The sequence below is a fragment of the Enhydra lutris genome, unplaced genomic scaffold (assembly GCF_002288905.1).
Source record: "Enhydra lutris kenyoni isolate GAN:26980312 unplaced genomic scaffold, ASM228890v2 scaffoldscaffold66, whole genome shotgun sequence".
Classification (NCBI taxonomy): Eukaryota; Metazoa; Chordata; class Mammalia; order Carnivora; family Mustelidae; genus Enhydra; species Enhydra lutris.
This window is the reverse complement of record NW_019154150.1, coordinates 3,578,149-3,601,835: the sequence shown is the minus strand read 5'-3', so window position 1 is coordinate 3,601,835 and position 23,687 is coordinate 3,578,149. Positions and strand designations below refer to the sequence as shown.

Below are 23,687 nucleotides of genomic sequence, written 5' to 3'. Positions count from 1 at the left end.
AAGGACCCTCTGCCCTGGGGCTACATGGAAACCACTTGTTTGTTCAAGGGGTTGTTCAAGGGGTCTGTTCAAGCTAGCTGCTGTAACAAATAGTCCTCTCCTCTCCACGTACATGTGGGCACGCCCACACACTCATGCACAAATCATGTATATGGCTTGACATAATAAAAATTTCCTTCCTCCCTTGTACAAAGCCTCCTGTAGATAATGACAGTAGAATGCTGTCCTCCAGTGGTGATTCAGGGATCCCCGCTTCTTCCAATCCAAGGAGCGTGGCACTGGTCTTCCTATCTACTACACCTGCCTTGAGCAGAGCTGAGAGCTGCTGGGATTCTCACTGGCACCCTACTTGCTTGCAGACTGCTCCAGAGCAGAGTACAGCTAGAAAGACAGAGCCCTGACTGTGCCCCAGCTCCAAGCAGCCTTGTCAATCTGCAAATTCCCTAGATGCGTGGGACAATGTGGTGACCTTGGTGAGAACTGTGGGAGGGGTTCTCCTGTTTCGGAGGAACCAGGGACCTGAGCTGGGGAAGCAGAGGGCACACTTCAGCCCATGGCCACATCAGCTGATGAATCTGAGCTATCTAAACTGGATCCCTGCTCTTTATCACCCCGTCCCTGCCCTGTCTACTGATAGCCCTTGCCATGCTGTGTCTTTATTGTAAAAAGTCTCATTCACCCTCGGGAATAGTGATTCTCAAGCCTTAGCCCGCATCTTATTCACGCGGAGGCCTGGTTACCGCCCAGATTGCACGGCTCCGCCCCCCAGACTTTCGGCTGCAGGGGCGGGCACAACTTTTGCTTTTTTAACGAGTTCCCGGCATTATCTGCTGCTGCCGCTGGCCTCGGAACCACACTTTTAAGAACGGACCCTCTAGAGAGTGAGGTCCACACGGCAGAAAGGACAGGTCTGTGTTTGCACCACATGCATCCCGAAGCGCACACTGAATAAATGAATCGGAGAACAAAAGGCAAAGAGCGGGAGGAGTGCGGAATAAGGAATGACGGAGGAAGGAACCGCCTGTGCCCCAGGCCCAATCCCAGACACTGCGCAGGAGGCGCCCGGAGCTCGGGTGGTGGGACTCCAGGCCTCTCCTCTACTGCTGGACCCGGACGCCCGCAGGCCCCACCCCCACGTAGCCAGAGCGCCTCGGCTTTGTGACGTCACCGTCCCAGCGGGCTGGGAGAATGGTTGCCTTCGCGACGTAAACCGAACTCCCGGCGCTGGGAGCAGGGAACTGCGGTGCGGAGGCTTCCGGGCTAGCCCGGGCGCGCTGGGCCGGTGGGTGCGCGCGGCGTCGGGTCGGGGGTGCGCAGGGCTTGGGGCGGGCTCCTCGGGCGCCCCTTGCAAGGCCTCTTTGCAAGTTTGCCCGCCCTTCCTTATTTATTACTGGATTTGCTTTATCACATACCTAGCTACCCAGCCATCCCTCTATCCTTCCTTGCCTTGTGCGCCTCTGCTGTATGACCCACGCATCCGCGCCAAGTTGGGGTGCTGGGAGACGGGGCACGGCTAACTAGTGCCTCTCCAGGACCAGGATTTCTTTCCTCCTGGATTGTAGCAGAATGTTGCTGGAAGGGCGCAGGCTTTGGAGTCAAGGAATCTTGGGGTGGAATCCCAGCTAAGGTCCTTCCTTACTGTGTGACTTTGGACACCTAGCTGAATCTCTCCTTTACTTCCTCCTCTGCAAAATGAAAAATTCATCCAATGAATAGTTACGAAGACCCAAGGCTATGCCAGGCGCTTTGATGAGCACGTTGGCGCCAAATGAGAAAATACCCCTGTTCTCTTGGACCTTCCGTTCAAGGGGTAATAGGCAATGCATCGATGTGTGTGTGTGCGCGCGCGCGCGCGTGCGTGTGACAAACCAGAGAGTGGTAATTGCAGAGGAGAAAGTAAAGTGAGGTCTTATGGAGGTGGGAAGAAAGAAACTGTTTTGAATGGAGTGGTGAGAGTAGTGTCTTTGAAGTGGGTGACATGAGCTCAGAGCTGAAGGGAGAGACCCATTCTCCGCAGCTGGTTGTCCATGAACATTTTTTGGCCACTGAGTCAGACCAAGGTTGGCATGTTCTAGACACTGAAAGATTAGGCTGGGCAGCTAGAACTAAGTCAAGGAGGGGAGAGAGGATGAAGGAGGGGGGAGGCAGGGAACTATAGGTGTTGGTCACATGGTAGGCCCTAAGGAAATGCCAAGTTTCCTCACCCACCCCTGGGGCAAGGGGAGCTGAGGGCCTGGGGATCACCTGGCTCAAGCACTGTATCACTCCTCAGGTTGGAATCGCCTTTAGCCAAAATCAAGCTTTGCAGCAAGCCTTTGTTCCTCTGTCCAGATGTCCAAGGTCATGTCTGCTGTGGTCTCCAAGGGTATGACTCACAACGGTAAGTATGGGGCTGGCATGGGTTCAGAGTCGAAGATAGCCTCTGGAGCCTGGGACAGTGCCATCCAGACTTAACTGAGGGTTAAGGGGATTCCAAATCAGACCATGAGGCAGAAACATAGGTGTGCCAGATTCTGGGGAAACTTCACATTTTATTTCCTCGGGCCGCTATAAGCAAAGTGCCACCACCCAGTGGTGGCTTTAACACCAGAGATTTATTGTCTTATGGTTCTGGAGGCTGAAGTCCAAGATGCAGGTGTCACTGACAGGGTTGGTTCCTTCTGAGGGGTCAGAGGAAGCGTCTGTTCCAAGCTCTCTCCTAGGAAGCTTCTGGTGGTTTGCTGGCAATCTTCGGTGTTCCTGGGACAGGGAACGTGTCATCGCTATGTCTGCCTTCATCATCACGTGGCATTCTGCCTGTGTGCATGCCTGTTGCAAATTTCCCCTTTTTATTAAGGTCAGGAATCATATAGGATCAGGTGCCCACACTACTCCAGCATGACCTCATCTAAGTTAGGGCTGCCGTGACCCGGAGTCACCTTGTGAGGTGCTGGAAGGTAGGATTTCAAGTCTTCAAAACCATTAATTTTGCGGGCGGGGGCACAGTTCACCACATAACAGGCTTTGTGGCAGGTACCAGAATGGATGTGGGTCTCTCTCAGCCTCTCTGCAGCTAAGGTCACTAGGCTGAGCCCAGAGGAAGTACCAGCCCCAGGCCCTTGTGGGAGATGTCCTGGCTCCACCGAAGTCCCAGGTCTGCTGCCAGGTGCTCCCGCCAAGTGCTGTGGGCGCACCTCTGGGGGCCGTGGGCACTGAGGTGGGCAGAATGGTCAATGCTGCCTGCTGTCAACTTTGTGCTTTTAATTTAATTTGGTTTTGAATAGGTAAAAGATTCCCACGGTTCAAAATTCAAAAGTGTTCAAAGCCCCCTCTCGTGAAAGCCCCTCCCCCTCCTATCCCCAGATACCCAGTCTCCCCTCCTCAGAGGGGAGTGGCACGAGCCTCTCCTCTCCTGCTTCCCGTGCTCCACGCACATGCTCTGTGCACACAGGCAAATACATACAAACATGGTTTATACCGTTTGTCTTTTTCTCACACAAACGACCACACAAGAAACAGGCTTCCTGCGCCTTGCTTTTTCCATTAACCCCGACACAGTGAAAAGACTTCCTTGTCAATACATCGGGAGTTCCCTTCAACTTTCTGTGTTGTGAGCAGAACAGCGATCCTGTAGCGTGAATGTATCATAATTTACTGAACCAATCCATGTGAACGGGCACTTAGCTTGTGTCAAACGTGTGCTGCTCTCTACAAGTGTCCCCACCGCTGCCATTGTGCACGCGCTCACTCTGCTCCAGGGCAAATTGAAAAATTTGAAGGAAGTCTGAAAGGGAGTTACCAAAAAAACAGATAGCTTTGAAATGTTTGCAGATAACAACAAATTAACTTTAGACACACACAAAATAATGCAACTGGCACAAGACAGTTGAAGGCTTTATGAACTAGACTGATTCATCCTATGGTACCAAGAGAGTAGTTACATGGCGAGATGGGGGGGGAGTAACCTGTGACCCTCGAGATTGGGTTTATCACTTCCCTTGGCAGTGATATGCAAATAGGAGGTCCCCCTCCCCCAAGCTGATCTCCATGGTCTGGGTTGAGGATCTGTGTATTTGGGAGGAAACCAGGCCAGGCAGGCACAGCCAAGTGGACAGACCAATGGCATTTGCAGGCCAAGCCAGGCAGGGGCACCTAGCCAGGTGGGCAAGTGAAGTCAGCCTGGATGGGAGCACATCAGCCAGGGGCTCAGGCCAGGATGACAGTTGACCCTGACATCCTGGGTTCAGCTGTAGGAGCTGGGGACGAATGTAAGAGCCAGAAAGACTCTGGGGAAGAGGGGCCTCCTGGGGGAGAAGAGCCCAGGGACACTGAGCTCTGAGCCTCAGCCAGGTACAGATGGCGTTTCTGGAGCCCAGCCGAGGGGGAGAACACACATGGTGTCAGACACACATGGTGGAGTACAACACTTCTGTGAGCCTCAGCTGCCTCATCTGTGCAATGGGATCAATCCCAATTCCCTGAGGCTGCTGTGACCTGTAAGGGGGGGTGCGTGTTGAGGGCTCAGCTCCTTGATACTGCAATTATTAGGGTCTCTACTCACTATTACGATACCCAACACACCACCTCTAGGGCCTTGGCTTGTCTCCCACTGTGTGAAGTCTGAGTCAGAAGATAATGCTTGGGGAGTGCTGGTGGAGGGGCCGTTAAGAGGTCTGGGCAAAGACTCAGCTGGAATATGACAGAGAAGTAAGCTCTGGATTTGGTCTTCATTCCCAAATCTTTAGTAAGTGCCAGCTGGAAGAGGGCTTGTGTTCTAATGGGGGATTCAGGGGTGAATAATACCCTCCCCAACCTAGGACTTAGATTGTAAGGAAGGCAGACATTGCAAAGCAAACAGCCAGTAGAAAGGAAACCTACCGGAAGTTTTGGGCAGGGGCAAGGCATAACTTAACTGGGAGAGGTAGTCAAGGAAGGCCTCTCAGGGGAGGTGACATTTGATGCCTATCCATAACAATCCTGAAGGATGAAAGAGGGAGAAGGGCATTCTAGGCAGGGGGGAAGGGCCAGCAAAGGCTGAGGTTCATATGAGCTCAGTGTTGGAGAGACAGAAGGCCAGTCTGGAACTACTTGGGTAAGGCCTATGGACCATGGGGAGGACTATTCAGTTCTGTAAAGATGCTGAGAGGGGTTGAAGCAGGGAGATTGCAGTTTCTGGGATTAATGACTTTTATATAGGGATGGCAATGTCTGTGACACAGACAGAGGGTCTGATTCACCAGAGCCTCCATGGAGACCCCAGGCAAGGCCTCACCCCTGGTGCAGAGAGTGGAGGACACTTGATAGAGACCTTGGCCAGGCAGAGGAGTCAGTGAAAGCCCATACTAGACTTAAGACTTCCCAGCCAGGGCTTGTGGGGTGGGGTGTGCTGGAACAGAATGTGCAGTTGGAGAGAAAAGCCACAAACAGCTCCCCTCTTGGGGCTGCCCCATTCCTGCCACTCAGCTGCCCATGCTCCTTGGGCTGGGGACACTCCCCTCAGTGTCTTAGCACTGCTGTCTCCCTCCCCAGAATGCTCTCCCCCTAGATCACCCTGTGGCTCCCTCCTCCACCTCCTTGAGACTTTTATTCAAATGTCACCCTCTGTTTTACTTTTCTTGATACCGCTTTTTGGCTCCCACCTTCATCACCATTCCTTACTTGTTTCTCTCTCCCCAGTAGAACATAAGCTCCATCCGGTCAGGAGTGTTTGTCTGTCTTGCGTGTTGCTGTCTCCCCAGGGCCTGGCACATAACAGGTCCTCAATAAAATTCTGTTAGCCTGAAATCTTTCCCCTGAAGGTCAGGAATAAGGCCAGGATGTCTGTTTTCACTGCTATTCAACACTGTATGCTGGCAGTTCTAGCTGGAGCATTTATTTATTTATATGTTAAAGATTTTAAGTAATCTCTCTATCCAATGTGGGGCTCAAACTTACAATTCCAAGATCAAGAGTCACACACTCTACTGACTGAGCCAGCCAGGTGCCCCTAGCCAGAGCATTTAGACAAGGAAAAGAACGAAAAGATATACAAATTGGAGAGGAAGAAGTGAAACTATCTTATTCCCAGATGGACACACTCCTATATAGAAATAATTCCCAGGAACCCACAAGAAAGCTACTAGCGCTAATAAATGAATTAAGCCGGGTTGCAGGGTACAAGATCCAAACATCGATGTTAGCTCTGTTCCTCCACACCAGCACCAAGCAATCCAATGTGGAAATGAAGAAAGCAGCTCCATTTACAATGGCATCTAAAAGAAGAAAATATCCACGTATGAGGTGACACCTGGGAGATGTTAATTAGAGCAGAATGCTCCCAGGAATCAGTCTTTCCACCCAAACAACCACTGAGCTGGTCACAACCCTCAGAATCCGAAATCGGAACTCTGGAGCCTGGATGAACACTTGCGGGTTCCAGGACAGAACTGGAGGGGGAGGCTGGGAAATTTTGGTGAATGGTGACATTCTGTGGAGCAGCCTCTAGCCCAGCAACAATGGGGAGGGCAGCCCACGTTCCTCACGTGGCTGGCTGCTGCCCCGGTGGGCCATAAGGACCTTTTCCTCCCCAAGCCCAGCTGTGTGTGTGGTTGCTGAGAAGCCAGTACTGAGGTTGGCCGTTCTTTCAGCTCCAGGAGCTGGAGCGACCTCCCTGCCAGTTCTGTCAATAGTGATTTAAAGACACCAGACCACCCTCTCAGCCCTTCCAGACCCAGACACTGAAGGAAATCTTTAATATCCAGAATGTATAGAGAATTCCTAAAATGCAGCAAAAAATGAACAACCCACTAAAAAGGGGGCAAAGGAGTTAACAGACATTTCGCCAAAGAAGATCTTCCGAAGAGCCAATAAGTACATGACATGGTGCTCACAATAGCATCAGTCATTAGGAAAGTGAGATATCACATCACACTAGTACGATAGCTATTAAAAAAAAAAATCCAATGTAACAAGTGCCGGCAAGGATGTAGAGAAACTGGGACCCATGTGCACTGCTGGTGAGGAGGTATACAGCTGTGGAACATGGGAGGGTGGTCCCTCAGAAAGGAATGCATAAAATTATATGACCCGGCAATTCCATTTCTGGGTACATTCACAAAATTATTGGAAGCCCAACACACTCTTATTTGTGTTTGTCACCGGTCTAGAATATAGGCTCTGAGGAGGTTTGCCAGCGCCTGCTGCAGGACCTCACACTTAGAATGCCAATAACCATCGGCCAGCAGACAGTGAATGACCATCTCACCCTGTCCTCCCCACCCCGCCCCCCGCCGCCCCACTCCTGCCAGCTCTCAGAGCCCACCAGAGAGTCCTCAGTATCAGCCCAGACACTGCTCTAAAGCCCACCCTCAGAGACTCAGCTGCCTTCTCGATATCATCACGGATCCCGTGCTGGGAGCTGGGGATGGACAAGCATGGTTCCTGTTGTTTTAAAATGTAGATTTCACTTGTAAAACTTAACACCCAAAAACCAAATAATCCAATTTAAAAATGGACAGAAGACATGAAAAGATGTTTCTCCAAAAAAGACGTACAAATGGCCAACAGACACAGGAAAAGATGCTCATCATCACTCCTCATCAGGAAAATGCAAATCAAAACTACACTAGGTATCACTTCACACGTGTCAGAATAGCTAAAATCAGCAACACGAGAAACAACCGGTGCTGGTGAAGATGTCGAGAAAAAGAAACACTCATGCTCTGCTGGTGGAAATGCAAACTGGGGCAGCCAATGTGGAAAACAGGGTGGAGGTTCCTCAGAAAGTTTAAAGTAGAACTACCCTATGAACCAGCCATTGCACTATTAGGTATTTTTCCAAAGAAAACAAAAGTACTAATTCAAATGGATACATGCACCCTGAAGTTTATAGCAGCCAATAGCCAAGATAAGGAAGCAGCCCATGTGTTCATTGGCTATGAATGGATAAAGTAGATGTGGTGTGTATACAATGGAATATTATTCAGCCATCAGAAATAATGAAATCTTGCCATTTGCAACAACATGGATGGAGCTAGAATGCACTATGCGAAGCAAAATGTCTCAGAGAAAGACAAATATCATACGATTTCATTCATATGTGGAATTTAAGAAACAAATGAGCAAAGGGGAAAAGACAAAGCAAGAAGTGGACTCTTAACTATAGAGAACACCCTGATGGTTACCAGACGGGTGAGCAGAGGGATGGGTGAAGTAGGTGATGGGAATTAAGGAGGGCATTTGTCATCATGAGCATGGGGTGAGGTGTGGAAGTGTTGAGTCGCTGTATTGCTCACCTAAAACTAATATAACACTGTATGTTAACTAAAAAAAGAAAAAGAAAAAAGCAATCAGGAATACACCCTGTAGATAGATCAAGGTAATAAGAACGATTAAAATGTAAAGGCATAACATAGATATTAAAATTGACATACAAATAAAAGATAAGTAAACTGTCGGTCTCACTACTGCTCAGGTGTAGCAAGATCAGCAGACAAGGGGATGGCTGCCATTGGAAAGATAGTGTGTGATCTTCTTAGATCCCTAGAAATAGGCGGCAGGGCCACACTGGAAAGGACCGGGCTGGGTCAGAGGAAGAGGGAGCGGGGCACTGTGGGCAGGAGCCTTTGTCGTGATTTCCTTAGGAAGGAGCAGAGGATGCAGGGTGTGCAGGCTTAGGGTTGACTGGTTTGAGTAATGTCAGGACTCTGTGGCACAAGGCTGTCCTGAGTTGTCTAGGACCTGGTCCTGGGTAACTAGAGCAGGGTCCAGGGGCCTTGGGTGTGAGAGGCTGACGGTGGAGGTGGTAGGTGGGCATGTGGTCTCTGGAGTAGTTGATCTACATTTGTAAATCACCCTCTTGGACACCTCCTTCACTCTCGCTAGGGGTTGACCAACCCCAGGGTGGAGAGATGGGGACAGTCCCTGTGGGGTCCGTAAGACCCATGTGCTAGAGCATCAGGTGCAGAAAGTACAAGACATCCTTAATGCACCTGGAGCAGTTGCCCACCTTGGGAAAGAAGGTGACCCTACATAATACCAGATGTGACACGTGCAAGAGAGGGGAGTGCCATCTCTGGGAGGGCAAGCAGTAAGCCCTTCTGTCCTGGATGTGGGGGGGAGGTCAGGGGGCCAACAACAGATGAGGGAGATGTTGACTGACGGGGCTTGGACTCCCGTGCAGTGAAAAAAGCAAAGGGTAGTGTTGCCTGTGGGACGGTCTGTGAGAGTCTTCAGGTGGCCAGAGGGTAGCAGGGAGGGGTGAGGCTGGGAGCAAGATGAGAAGCTGCAGAGGTCGCTGCGTGAGATCACGTAGGGTCTCCCAAACCCTGTGGATTGCGGTCCTGGACCTCCCAAGCCTGGGATGCCCCTGAAGAGTGGGCTGTGTAACAAATTACCTCAAAACTGAGGGGCTTGAAAAAACAGTAAACATGAGTTAGCTCAGTTTCTTTGGGTCAGGAGCTCATGAGGGGCTTGGCTTGGGGATTCAGACCCAGGGGGTCTCCTCCGTGGTCACCGGAAGGCTTGACCAGGGCTGGAGAATCAGTTCTGGGCAGGTTTAGTCATGTGGCCATTGGCTGGGGCTGACCCCCTTCAGAACAGGTGATCCCAGAGAGGCAAAGCAGGGCCCAAATGTCCTCTCTGGCCTTGCTTCTGAAGTCCCATGCTGTCACTTCCGCAGCTGACCACACAAACCAACCATGATCTCTTGCTGGAGGGATGCTGAAGGCTGTGAGTGCCTGGAGCCCGGGGACACTGGGGGCTGTTTCAGGTGCCATCCACCGCGAAGGAGGTAAACACACCGGTGGTTTTATGACTTGTGTTTTAAAGTGGTCTGCCCTGGGGCACCTGGGTGGCTCTGTTGGTTATGTGTCCGACTCTTAATTTTGGCTCAGGTCCTAATCTCAGGTTGGTGAGATGGAGCCCTGCCTCAGCTCCATGCTAGGCATGGAGTCTGCTTGGGAGTCTCTCTCCCTCTGCTCCTCCCCTCTCTCTATTTTACTCTCTCCACCCCAGCTCAAAAAAAAAAAAAAAAAAAAAAAAAAAAAAGGTCTGCCAGTCTGCTCAGCGTGGTCAAGTCTCTTCATACAGCTTCATCTTTGGGTTTTGGTCTGTGTCTCTCATTTGCCCTCTCATACCCAGGGATGGGCAAGGCTGCTACGGAATTGCCCCTCTTTGTTTCTTGGGCCCCTCAATCACGCCACTTGCATCACACTTCTGTGTCTTGCTGGGATTCCAGTGGTGGCCGTTCCCCAGCTGCATGGTCCCTTTCTAACTGTGCACCTCCCCTCCATTCCCAGCCATCCCTTGAGAGCTGACCAAACCTACCATGTCCACTTGCCTCCCCTCCCTAACCCTGTGGGATCTTGGCTTCTGCCCCCTCAATCCACACTACCAATCTCACTCTTGGGGCTAAGACCTCTCCAAAAGCACCTCCCCTTAGACCCTGGCTCCTTCTTCCACCCTCCCCTCGGGGCTCTGGTCTTCTCCCGCCTGTCCCTCTGCTCCGCAGGCCTCCTTGCCAAGCTCCTGGACCATCGGGGTTCCTCGGGCTGTCCCCGCCATCCTCTGTCTCGACCACAAGCACGGCCTCAGTTTCCATCTATTCGCCAATGACACATTTTCATTCTCTATTGTCTTAGTCCCCAGACCTCCATCAGGAGTGGCCTCTTCAGAGTCCCTGTTTGGCTGCTCCCACGGGCACCTGAACCCAGCACTTCCGCCTGAGCTCCAGGCCTCTTGCCCGCCCCCCCACTTCCTCCCTTCTCTGCCATCTCAGCAAACAGCACCTGAAACACAGGAGTTTATACCCAAGGGATGGAGTTTTCCCCTGTGCTTCCTTCTCTCCCTTGCCCACTCCTGTCTGGCACCAAGCCCCCAGGCTCTCCTGAAAAGCCCTGCATCCACCCCTCCCTCCCACCCTCATTGAAGCCACCAGCCCTCTTCTGTGGGGGAGCGGCGGGGACTTGCAGTGGAGAGGACAGGCTTGCCAGTGTGCAGGGGAGGTGCTGAGTGAGTCCCAGGGTGAAGGAGGGAGATGGCGGGAACTGGGGCCCATGATGGTGGCCCAGCCCTCTTGTAATTGGAATGCAGAGAAGGTGGCTCAGGGGAGTAGAGGGGGAGAGACCCCTGGCTGCTAGAGAGGAGCAAGTCAGCTGATGGCTTCCCTGGGGAGCTGTCGTTTCCCACCGCCCCACCGCCCCCCACCCCCGGTCCCCGCACTCCAGTACTGCAGAAGGCAGATGGGGTACTAAAATTTTATCACTTCTTATGAGGACATTTTGTACCCAGTTCACCTCCCCTGTCTTCCTTGGAGAATTTTTCTAAAAGAAGGCTCACATTTTAAAACTTCTTAATTTGGGGCGCCTCGGTAGCTCAGTTGGTTGAGCATTTGCCTTCAGCTCAGGTCATGATCCCAGGGTTCTGGGATCGAGCCCCCGTGGTTGGGCTTCCCACTCAGTGGGAAGCCTGCTTCTCCCTCTGCTTCTCCCCCTGCTTGTTCTGTCATCAAATAAATAAAATCTATAAAATTTTTAAATTTAAAAATTCAATTCTGTTAAAGTACTAGAAGAAAACAGGAGTTTTAAAAATGTATTTAACTTTCAGATGCAGAATTCCTTTCTAAACAAGACACAGAAGGCCGAAAGAAAAACACATGAGAGACAATCCAAAGGAAATTGTCATATCAGCTGGAGCAAAAATATTTTTAGCAGCTCTGACAAACAAATGAGCTAGAGTCCTCTAATAGATAACAGTTCTCAAGATCATTTAAAAACTACAACATCCCAATAGTAAAATAGGCAAAGGATACTAACAGAGAAGCAAGCAGATAATTAACATCTGAAAAGACACACAATAGTTTCCATAATTGAGAAGTGCAAATTAAAACTGAGATGCATTGATCACCTGTCCTACTGACAAAATTCCAGGTGTGTGGGACCCGGTCCTGCTCAACTAGGTAATAGAGAGTAACCATTGCACAAGCTTGGAAATTGCGTTAAGACTGGAAACAGCCTCAGGGTCCACCACATGACCTGGCTAAGGAGCAATGAGACTTAGACATGAGCAGACGTTCTTTTTTTTTTTTTTTAGCATTTTAAAAATTGGGGTCAACTGTATATACATAACAGAATTTACTCTTTTGGGCATTTGTAAGTGGAACATTCAGTTATAAGTACATTCATATTCGTGTGCAATCATCCCCCACATCTGTCTGCAGAACTTTTTCACCTTGTAAAACTGAAACTCTATCCCCATTGAACACTAACTCCCATCCCCTCTTCCGCAGCCCCTGGCACCCACCATCCTACTTTCTATGTGTAATTTGATGACTCTAGGGACCTCATAGAAGTGGTCCTTTTGTGACTGGCTTCTTCCCTGGGCTCAGTGTCCTCAGGGTTCATCCATATTGTAGCATGAAAGCAGATTCATTGTTCAGTAAAGAAGTAAGGGGCATCTAAGAATGTGTGTGCATGGGGTGCCTGGGTGGCTCAGCTGATTGGGAGTCTGCCTTTAGTTTGGGTCATGACCCCAGGGTCCTGGGATCGAGTTCTGCATCAGGCTCCTTGCTCAGCAGGAAGCCTGCTTCTCCCTGCCTGCTGCTTCCACTGCTTGTGCTCTCTCGCTCTCTCTGATAAATAAATAAAATCTTAAAAAAAAAAAAAGGAATCTGTATGCATAAAATACCTCTGGTTAGGTGAACAAAGATCCATCTGACAGGATCTTCATAGCGGCATGTTCATCATCATCAGTGGTCATCATAACACATCAAACGACATTGTTAAAAAAGTCTGCTATGTCTGCACATCATTTTCTCAATTAAGAAAAAGCTGAATTTTATTAGAGTTTGGGTTTGTTTGTTTGTTTGTTTGGGTTTTGGTCTATTTGAATAATAGTGGTATGTTCTGATTTTTATGATATGGTTGGTTAAATGTTGCTACCTGGTAATTGAACCTGAGTCACTAAGAAAATACTCACTGAACAGCCTGTGCTCCTGAACAATCTCCGCTGGCCTCACCACTCCCTACCGCCTCCCCTCTCCTTACCATTATATATATGGCTTGACCTCTCCTTACCATTATAAATACACAGCTTGACATGTAGGCCTTGGGATTTTGGGGCCCCATGCCCTTGACGTTCCTGCCAGTGCCACAAGACAGCTGTTCCTCCTCGTTCTCCCCACATCCCATCGCCCAGCTGCTCAGGGTCTGCCCTTCTGTATCACGTCCCTTACCTTGCGAACCCTGTCATCTCCTCACCATCCCAGGTTTCCTCCTCGAAGCTGGTCCAAAAGGACTAACTCCTTGAGCTCCACACCAGACCACACCCCAGGCTCTCCAGCAGCCCCTGCCCCTTCTGCCAGTGGCTGGCTGCCCTCCCTGGCTGGCATAAACTGGAATCGCCAAGCTACAGATGATTTCTGAGTTGGGGTAGGAGGAAGTATCAGACCCACTGCCCCCTTCCCTGTGGGTATCCGTGGAAGGGAGGACAAGAAAATGGGTGTCTCTGAATCTTCTGTTGCGTCTGAGGGAAATTCTGGGAGGCTCACAGCAAAAGTGTGGGCAGTGCCATGAGGCAGAGGGCTTGGGTCTGTGACCTCCCAATAAAATAGTCCTACACTCCTCTTAAGGAGCAAGTGGAAGGATGCAAAAGGGAAGGCACAAAATATGTTCTGTGTGCCAGGCATGTGTACACATGGGCCCTTTTCTTGCACAGTTATCACAACTTGCCACAAAGTCAGCGTGATTATCTCAGATGTGGAAACGGAAGCTCAGAGAAGCTGAGCACCTTGCCAGGGCCACTTAGCGGGCCAGTGAGGATGCTGGTGCCCAAGCCTCTCCCCAGCCTCACTCTGTGTTTACAGCTTTGTTTTTGTCTCTCTCCAGAGAACAGCCTGGAGTCCCCAGACAACAGTTCTTCTTCAATCATTGAAGAAAAAAAGAAGAAACATGGGAAAAAAGGTAAACGTAGCCCTCAAGCTGGGAGCTAAAGTCTAAGTTGGTGGGAGTCAAACATCTCCCTTCGTCAACATAGTCACCCATGCAAATGGCAAAGGGAAATGCTTCTATTTCCATTAGGAATTGGGTGACTGAGACCTGAAATAACAGTAACGTAAACAAAGTAGGATTTGTTTTTCTTCCAGTAATGGGAAATATGGGAGGCAGTCCAGAGCTCCATGAGGGTCTACAAACAGCAGTTCTAAGAAATCAGGTGACCACTTCCCAAGTCTCTCTGCTCCACCAGTTTTAACCTTAGGGTTTTCAACTGCAAAGTTATCATGCAGTCACAAAATGGCTGCTGCAGCTCCAGCCATCACATCTGATTTCAGACAAGGAGAAGGGGTAAAGGGAAGAGCAAAACTGCATACCAGCCAACTCAGCCCTCCCTGGAAAAAGAGCATTCCCAAAAGCCCCACCCAGCAATTTCTGCCTACATTCCAATGTATAGAAATTTGTCATGTGGCCATCAGTATTTGCAAAGGAGGCTGTGAAGTATAACTGTTCAATGAGGCACATTCAATGAGGCTGCCAACTATTAAGAGGAAGTAGGGTAGGCAGCCAGCTGCTCATACTGCTTCCTCCAAGCCCGTGCACTGCCGTTCATCCCTTTAGCTCCTACACTGTGCGCTGCCCCCCAGGCTTACTAGCCAGTTTGATGCTTCTGCAGAGGAGTGCAGATGTGAGCATGTTCCCTGAGCCTAGCTCTCTCAGGCTGAGCCCCCTCCCATCAAGCCCCCACCCCACTGTGTCCCCTCTTGCTTTTAATTATGACAGTCCAAACCTGCTCAGAAGCAGAGACCAAAATGCAGTGAATGAACGTGCCCATCTCCAGACTCTATTTGGCCACATTTGTTGCATCTGTCCTTTTTATTTTTTTTGCCAGAAATTTTTTTTAAATTTTTAACTCCAGTATAGTTAACATACAGTGGCTAAGTAATACTCCTGTGTGTGTGTGTGTGTGTGTGTGTATGCCTATCACATCTTCCTTCCATTCATCTATCAAGGCACATTTGGGTTGCTTCTGTACTTTGCCAGAATATTTTAAAGTAAAATCCAGGCATGTCATTTCATCCTTATATCCCGCAATATTCATTTTTCAAAAATAGGGATGTTTCCCTGCAAGGCCACAATGAAGGCTCCCAAATGTCTCAGAAATGTCTTCCTATAGAAGATTCGTTCTAATTAGGATTCAGATGAGATCTGATCATCTTCCCTCTCTTTAAGTCTTGCAGAGTCCCTCCGTCCCCCATGTCCTTCCATTTTCTGAGTCTTGACTTATTGAGAAGTGGTGTTAAGTATCCTATAGAATGTCCCCCATTCTGTATGTGTCTGTTTGCTTCCTGGTCATTGTCATTTTTATTGAAACTATTCTTCTGTTCCTCATATTTCCTTTAATTAGACATAACCCTACATGCTTGGTATTCCACTTTGACTACCAGAATCCTTCCTACCTCCTTTCACAAGAAGTCCATGCTCAGTGGGTTCAGGTGGTGACTGCCTGGCCCTCAGTCAGATTCCCATCAGACATTCACCCAACAGCTTCTTCTGCTCGTGGATGCCTAAATTGATCACTATAGCAAGGGTGAGCAGTCTGGGTTTGGGTTTGGTTTGGTTTCTTTGCTAAGGTATAATTCATGTAAGGTGAAATGCACAAATCTTAGGTATACAGTTTGATAAGTTTCAATAAACGTATACAATTTTGTAACTTCTACCCCATGGTCTAGAACCTTTCCATCTGCCCAGATATTCCCTTTGCCCAAGAGATAGCACTGTTCTGTTATCACCAGAAAATCACTTTATCCATTCTCGAACCTTGTATAAATGGGGTCACATTCTGTGCTCTTGCGGTCCTGACCCTGTTCACTCAGCATCACATCTGTGGAATGCCAGTCACAGGACTCCCTTCTTTGTTGTCGCCGTGTGCATCCTATTGTGTGCATATGTCAACAGTGTATTATTCTCTCTGGAGTGGCTGGACATTTGGGTTGTTTCTGGATCTTCAATATTACAAATAATACTGCAATGAACATTCTTGTACATGCCACTTAGGGAAAGAAGCACTCCTTTCTCCTGGGTGTATATGAAGGGGTGGAATTGCTGGTAGTATGTTTAACCTTAGTTGATACCACTGTGCAGTTTTCCAGAACAACTGTACCAGTTTACAGCCCCACCAACAGGTGTGAGCATTCCAGATGCCCTGCACCTCTATGCTTTTACTATTATCTGGCCCTTTCGATAAGTATTAGCATTTTGTATTCCCTGTGACCAATGAGGGTGATCACTTCTCCATATGTTCACTGATGACTCTGTGTTATAAAGTGCCTCCCTGCCTCTGCTCATTTTTCTACTGGGTTGTCCTTTTACTTCAATGATTTCTAGAAGCTCTTTACATATTCTGGAAACAAATCATTCACCAGTTCTAAGTACGCAAATACCTTCCCTTGCTTAGTAGATTGCTTTTTCCTTTCTTGGTGTTGCCTCTTAATAAACAAATGTTCCTAATTTTCATGGAGTTCACTTTACCAGTCATTTTTTTTAAAGATTTTATTTATTTATTTCACAGACAGAGATCACAAGTCAGACAGAGATCACAAGTAGGCAGAGAGGCAGGCAGAGAGAGAAGGGGAAGCAGGCTCCCTGCCGATAAGAGAGCCCGATGAGGGGCTTGATCCCAGGACCCTGGGATCATGACCCGAGCCTAAGGCAGAGGTTTTAACCTACTGACCCCCCAGGCGCCCTTACCAGTCATTTTTGTATGGTTGGTACTTATTGTGTCCTGTTTCAAAGCTCTTTGCTGACCCCTCCCCCGAGGTCATGAATATACTGTATCTTATACAAGTTTTGTGATCACTTTGCAATGAGGCCTACAAATCATCTCTAATCTAATTGTAACCATTTTGTTGGTAGATTCTTCAGATTTTCTCCTCGACACATCACCTTGAGATGACATTATTTGCCCTTCCTTTCCAATACTATGCTTTTTATATCTTTTTCTTGCCTAACTACAGTGTTGATTAGAAGTGCAAAGATGGTTTATTTATTTATTTTTTCTTCTTTCTGAACCTCTTTTTATCCCCTTTCTCCCCCCTCACGATTTGGGATCTCTTCTGATTTGGCTAAAGCATATTTTCCTGGGGTTGTTGCCACCCTTTTAGTATTTTACTTGCTCCTTCATCTACTCTTATCTGGACAAAATGACAAGGCGGAAAAACTCACCACAAAAAAAAGAACAAGAGGCAGTACCGAAGGCTAGGGACCTAATCAATACAGACATTGGTAATATGTCAGATATAGAGTTCAGAATGACGATTCTCAAGGTTCTAGCCGGGCTCGAAAAAGGCATGGAAGATATTAGAGAAACCCTCTCGGGAGATATAAAAGCCCTTTCTGGAGAAATAAAAGAACTAAAATCTAACCAAGTTGAAATCAAAAAAGCTATTAATGAGGTGCAATCAAAAATGGAGGCTCTCACTGCTAGGATAAATGAGGCAGAAGAAAGAATTAGCGATATAGAAGACCAAATGACAGAGAATAAAGAAGCTGAGCAAAAGAGGGACAAACACCTACTGGACCATGAGGGGAGAATTCGAGAGATAAGTGACACCATAAGACGAAACAACATTAGAATAATTGGGATTCCAGAAGAAGAGGAAACAGAGAGGGGAGCAGAAGGTATATTGGAGAGAATTATTGGAGAGAATTTCCCCAATATGGCAAAGGGAACAAGCATCAAAATCCAGGAGGTTCAGAGAACCCCCCTCAAAATCAATAAGAATAGGTCCACACCCCGTCACCTAATAGTAAAATTTACAAGTCTTAGTGACAAAGAGAAGATCCTGAAAGCAGCCCGGGAAAAGAAGTCTGTAACGTACAATGGTAAAAATATTAGATTGGCAGCAGACTTATCCACAGAGACCTGGCAGGCCAGAAAGAGCTGGCATGATATATTCAGAGCACTAAACGAGAAAAACATGCAGCCAAGAATACTATATCCAGCTAGGCTATCATTGAAAATAGAAGGAGAGATTAAAAGCTTCCAGGACAAACAAAAACGGAAAGAATTTGCAAATACCAAACCAGCTCTACAGGAAATATTGAAAGGGGTCCTCTATGCAAAGAGAGACCCTAAAAGTAGTAGATCAGAAAGAAACAGAGACAATATACAATAACAGTCACCTTACAGGCAATACAATGGCACTAAATTCATATCTCTCAATACTTACCCTGAATGTTAATGGGCTAAATGCCCCAATCAAAAGACACAGGGTATCAGAATGGATAAAAAAACAAAACCCATCTATATGTTGCCTACAAGAAACTCATCTTAAACCCGAAGACACCTCCAGATTTAAAGTGAGGGGGTGGAAAAGAATTTACCATGCTAATGGACATCAGAAGAAAGCAGGAGTGGCAATCCTTAGATCAATTAGATTTTAAGCCAAAGACTATAATAAGAGATGAGGAAGGACACTATATCATACTCAAAGGAACTGTCCAACAAGAAGATCTAACAATTTTAAATATCTATGCCCCTAACATGGGAGCAGCCAACTATATAAACCAATTAATAACAAAATCAAAGAAACACATCGACAATAATACAATAATCGTAGGGGACTTTAACACTCCCCTCACTGAAATGGACAGATCATCCAAGCAAAAGATCAACAAGGAAATAAAGGTCTTAAATGACACACTGGACCAGATGGACATCACAGATATATTCAGAACATTTCATCCCAAAGCAACAGAATACACATTCTTCTCTAGTGCCCATGGAACATTCTCCAGAATAGATCATATTCTTGGTCCTAAATCAGGTCTCAACCATTATCAAAAGATTGGAATCATTCCCTGCATATTTTCAGACCACAATGCTCTGAAACTAGAACTCAATCATAAGAGGAAATTTGGAAAGAACCCAAATACATGGAGACTAAACAGCATCCTTCTAAAGAATGAATGGGTCAACCAGGAAATTAAAGAAGAATTGAAAAAATTCATGGAAACAAATGATAATGAAAACACAACGGTTCAAAATCTGTGGGACACAACAAAGGCAGTCCTGAGAGGAAAATATATAGCGGTACAAGCCTTTCTCAAGAAACAAGAAAGGTCTCAGGTACACAACCTAACCCTACACCTAAAAGAGCTAGAGAAAGAACAAGAAAGAAACCCTAAACCCAGCAGGAGAAGAGAAATCATAAAGATCAGAGCAGAAATCAATGAAATAGAAACCAAAAAAACAATAGAACAAATCAACGAAATGAGGAGCTGGTTCTTTGAAAGAATTAATAAGATTGATAAACCCCTGGCCAGACTTATCAAAAAGAAAAGAGAAAGGACCCAAATAAATAAAATCATGAATGAAAGAGGAGAGATCACAACTAACACCAAAGAAATACAGACAATTATAAGAACATACTATGAGCAACTCTACGCCAACAAATTTGACAATCTGGAAGAAATGGGTGTATTCCTAGAGACATATAAACTACCACAACTGAACCAGGAAGAAATAGAAAGCCTGAACAGACCCATAACCAGTAAGAAGATTGAAACAGTCATCAAAAATCTCCAAACAAACAAAAGCCCAGGGCCAGATGGCTTCCCGGGGGAATTCTACCAAACATTTAAAGAAGAACTAATTCCTATTCTCCTGAAACTGTTCCAAAAAATAGAAATGGAAGGAAAACTTACAAACTCATTTTATGAGGCCAGCATCACCTTGATCCCAAAACCAGACAAGGATCCCATCAAAAAAGAGAACTACAGACCAATATCCTTGATGAACACAGATGCAAAAATTCTTGCCAAAATACTAGCCAATAGGATTCAACAGTACACTAAAAGGATTATTCACCACGACCAAGTGGGATTTATTCCAGGGCTGCAAGGTTAGTTCAACATCCGCCAATCAATCAATGTGATACAACACATTAATAAAAGAAGGAACAAGAACCATATGATACTCTCCATAGATGCTGAAAAAGCATTTGACAAAGTACAGCATCCCTTCCTGATCAAAACTCTTCAAAGTGTAGGGATAGAGGGCACATACCTCAATATTATCAAAGCCATCTATGAAAAACCCACCGCAAATATCATTCTCAATGGAGAAAAACTGAAAGCTTTTCTGCTAAGGTCAGGAACACGGCAGGAATGTCCGTTATCACCACTGCTATTCAACATAGTACTAGAAGTCCTAGCCTCAGCAATCAGACAACAAAAGGAAATTAAAGGCATCCAAATTGGCAAAGAAGAAGTCAAACTATCACTCTTTGCAGATGATATGATACTATATGTGGAAAACCCAAAAGACTCCACTCCAAAACTGCTAGAACTTGTACAGGAATTCAGTAAAGTGTCAGGATATAAAATCAATGCCCAGAAATCAGTTGCATTTCTCTACACCAACAACAAGACAGAAGAAAGAGACATTAAGGAGTCCATCCCATTTACAATTGCACCCAAAACTATAAGATACCTAGGAATAAATCTAACCAAAGAGACTAAGAATCTATACACAGAAAACTATAAAGTACTCATGAAAGAAATTGAGGAAGACACAAAGAAATGGAAAAATGTTCCATGCTCCTGGATTGGAAGAATAAATATTGTGAAAATGTCTATGCTACCTAAAGCAATCTACATATTTAATGCAATTCCTATCAAAGTACCATCCATTTTTTTCAAAGAAATGGAACAAATAATCCTAAAATTTATATGGAACCAGAAAAGACCTCGAATAGCCAAAGCAATATTGAAAAAGAAAGCCAAAGTTGGTGGCATCACAATTCCGGACTTCAAGCTCTATTACAAAGCTGTCATCATCAAGACAGCATGGTACTGGCACAAAAACAGACACATAGATCAATGGAACAGAATAGAGAGCCCAGAAATAGACCCTCAACTCTATGGTCAACTAATCTTCGACAAAGCAGGAAAGAATATCCAATGGAAAAAAGACAGCCTCTTCAACAAATGGTGTTGGGAAAATTGGACAGCCACATGCAGAAAAATGAAATTGGATCATTTCCTTACACCACACACGAGAATAGACTCAAAATGGATGAAGGATCTCAATGTGAGAAAGGAATCCATCAAAATCCTTGAGGAGAACACAGCCAGCAACCTCTTCGACCTCAGCCGCAGCAACATCTTCCTAGGAACATCGCCAAACGCAAGGGAAGCAAGGGCAAAAATGAACTATTGGGATTTTATCAAGATCAAAAGCTTTTGCACAGCAAAGGAAACAGTGAACAAAACCAAAAGACAACTGACAGAATGGGAGAAGATATTTGCAAACGACATATCAGATAAAGGGCTAGTGTCCAAAATCTATAAAGAACTTAGCAAACTCAACACCCAAAGAACAAATAATCCAATCAAGAAATGGGCAGAGGACATGAACAGACATTTCTGCAAAGAAGACATCCAGATGGCCAAGAGACACATGAAAAAGTGCTCCACATCACTCGGCATCAGGGAAATACAAATCAAAACCACAATGAGATACCACCTCACACCAGTCAGAATGGCTAAAATTAACAAGTCAGGAAATGACAGATGCTGGTGAGGATGCGGAGAAAGGGGAACCTTCCTACACTGTTGGTGGGAATGCAAGCTGGTGCAGCCACTCTGGAAAACAGCATGGAGGTTCCTCAAAATGTTGAAAATAGAACTACCCTATGACCCAGCAATTGCACTGCTGGGTATTTACCCTAAAAATACAAACGTAGTGATCCGAAGGGGCACGTGCACCCGAATGTTTATAGCAGCAATGTCTACAATAGCCAAACTATGGAAAGAACCTAGATGTCCATCAACAGACGAATGGATAAAGAAGATGTGGTATATATACACAATGGAATACTATGCAGCCATCAAAAGAAATGAAATCTTGCCATTTGCGACGACGTGGATGGAACTAGAGGGTATCATGCTTAGCAAAATAAGTCAATCGGAGAAAGACAACTATCATATGATCTCCCTGATATGAGGGAGAGGAGATGCAACATGGGGGGTTAAGGGGGTAGGAGAAGAGTAAATGAAACAAGATGGGATTGGGAGGGAGACAAACCATAAGTGACTCTTAATCTCACAAAACAAACTGAGGGTTAATGTGGGGAGGGGGGTTGGGGGGGGATTATGGACATTGGGAGGGTATGTGCTATGGTGAGTGCTGTGAAGTGTGTAAACCTGGCGATTCACAGACCTGTACCCCTGGGGATAAAAATATATGTTTAAAAAAAAAAAAAACCTATCACTAAAAAAAAAAAAAAAAAAAAAGAAGTGCAAAGATGGGTATCCATGCCTTGTTCCTGATCCTGGAAGGGAAATATTCGATATTTCCCCCTGGAACTTTCTTGTAGATACCTGTATTCATTTCGTGTAGCTGTTGCACCACAAACTCGGTGGCTTAAAGCAACACAAATATGTTATCTTACAATTCTGAATTCAGAAGTCTGGAATTAATCTTACAGAACTCCTTCCAGAAGCTCCAGGGGAGAATCTGCTTCCTTGCAGTTTCCAGCTTAGAGGCTCACGCGTCCTTGGCTCCCAGCCCCTCTCTGGCTCCAAGCCAGCAGCACAACCTGCCCAGTTTCCGTGATGTCACTCCAACCTCCACTTCTGTCGTCACACCTACTCCTCCTGCTTCTGGCCCTCCTGCCTCCATCTTAGTAGGACCCTTGTGATTACATCAGGCCCCTCTGTCTAATCCAGGACCATCTCCCGTCTCGAAGTCCTTCATCCCATCTGCAAAATCCCCTCTACCATATAAAGGAATCTAGTCACAGGTTTGGGGTTTAGGGCGTGGACATCTCTGGGGGCCATTACTGAGCTCACCATGCTTTCCCTTATCAGATTGGGAAGTTTCTTCCTCTTCCTAGGTTGCTATGACTATGATTTAAAATCAGTTTAGAATTGTATCAAACACTTTCACTGCATCCCTTGAAAAGGTCATATCATTTTCTCCCTCATTCTGATAATGGGGTGTATTCTGTGAAACCATATGAAAAAAACCATAATGGTGTGTATTATGTGACACTAAATGTGAAACCGACTTGGCATTTGTGGAATCATCTGCTTCAAATGACTGCCAGTCTGGGTTGTAGGCTCATCTTCCCATTAACATATTTCCACTTGGAAACATTTCCCACTCCCCAGACTGCACAAGCAATTCCTGTTTTCAGAAGCCAGTCTCCACGCTGCTACTACAGGTTGAGCAGCTCACCTTTACCTCTCTGTCCCTCTGTTCCTCCTCACCAGGAGTAACGATATTTCCCACCTCAGGGTTGTTACAAACATTCAGTCAGGTGAAGTCTGGCCATGGTTAAGTGCTCCGTGCTGGCTAACTAGCATAATTAATGACTTCATGGGGCTGTGGGACATGCAGCCCATGCATGCTACTGCCCCACAATCTGGGTACGTCAAGACTCTAACTTTTCCCTGCCTCTCTCGTCCATGCTCAGTCCTCACTATTCTGAATTTAGGACCCCTGCCTGGGGTTGCTGGAGGAGCACAGGGAGTGAGAGAGAGTGGGATGAGGACATGCGGAGGGGCGAGCTGCAGTGGTTCTGTCCAGGTCCCTCGTGCCCCCATTGCTGCACTCAGAGCCGTCACTTCCCTGATACCTTCCTCCCCCCAGGCCGGCCTACTTGGACCATACACCCCCACTTTACCCCATCCCCGCCACGTTCCCTCTTCCAACCCTCCCTGGCAACTCCC

General features: G+C 46.8%; 1 protein-coding gene across 1 annotated transcript in view; it reads left to right on the top strand.

The window, feature by feature from the left end:
- Nucleotides 1-13,896: 13,896 nt before the first annotated feature.
- The window catches only part of LOC111159141 (cilia and flagella associated protein 100), a 42,668-nt gene continuing 32,877 nt past the window's right edge, over nucleotides 13,897-23,687 (top strand). The window contains exon 1 of the mRNA XM_022521570.1: nucleotides 13,897-13,916. The gene's annotated coding sequence lies outside the window, so the exon portion shown is untranslated. The remainder of the gene's footprint in view (nucleotides 13,917-23,687) is intronic.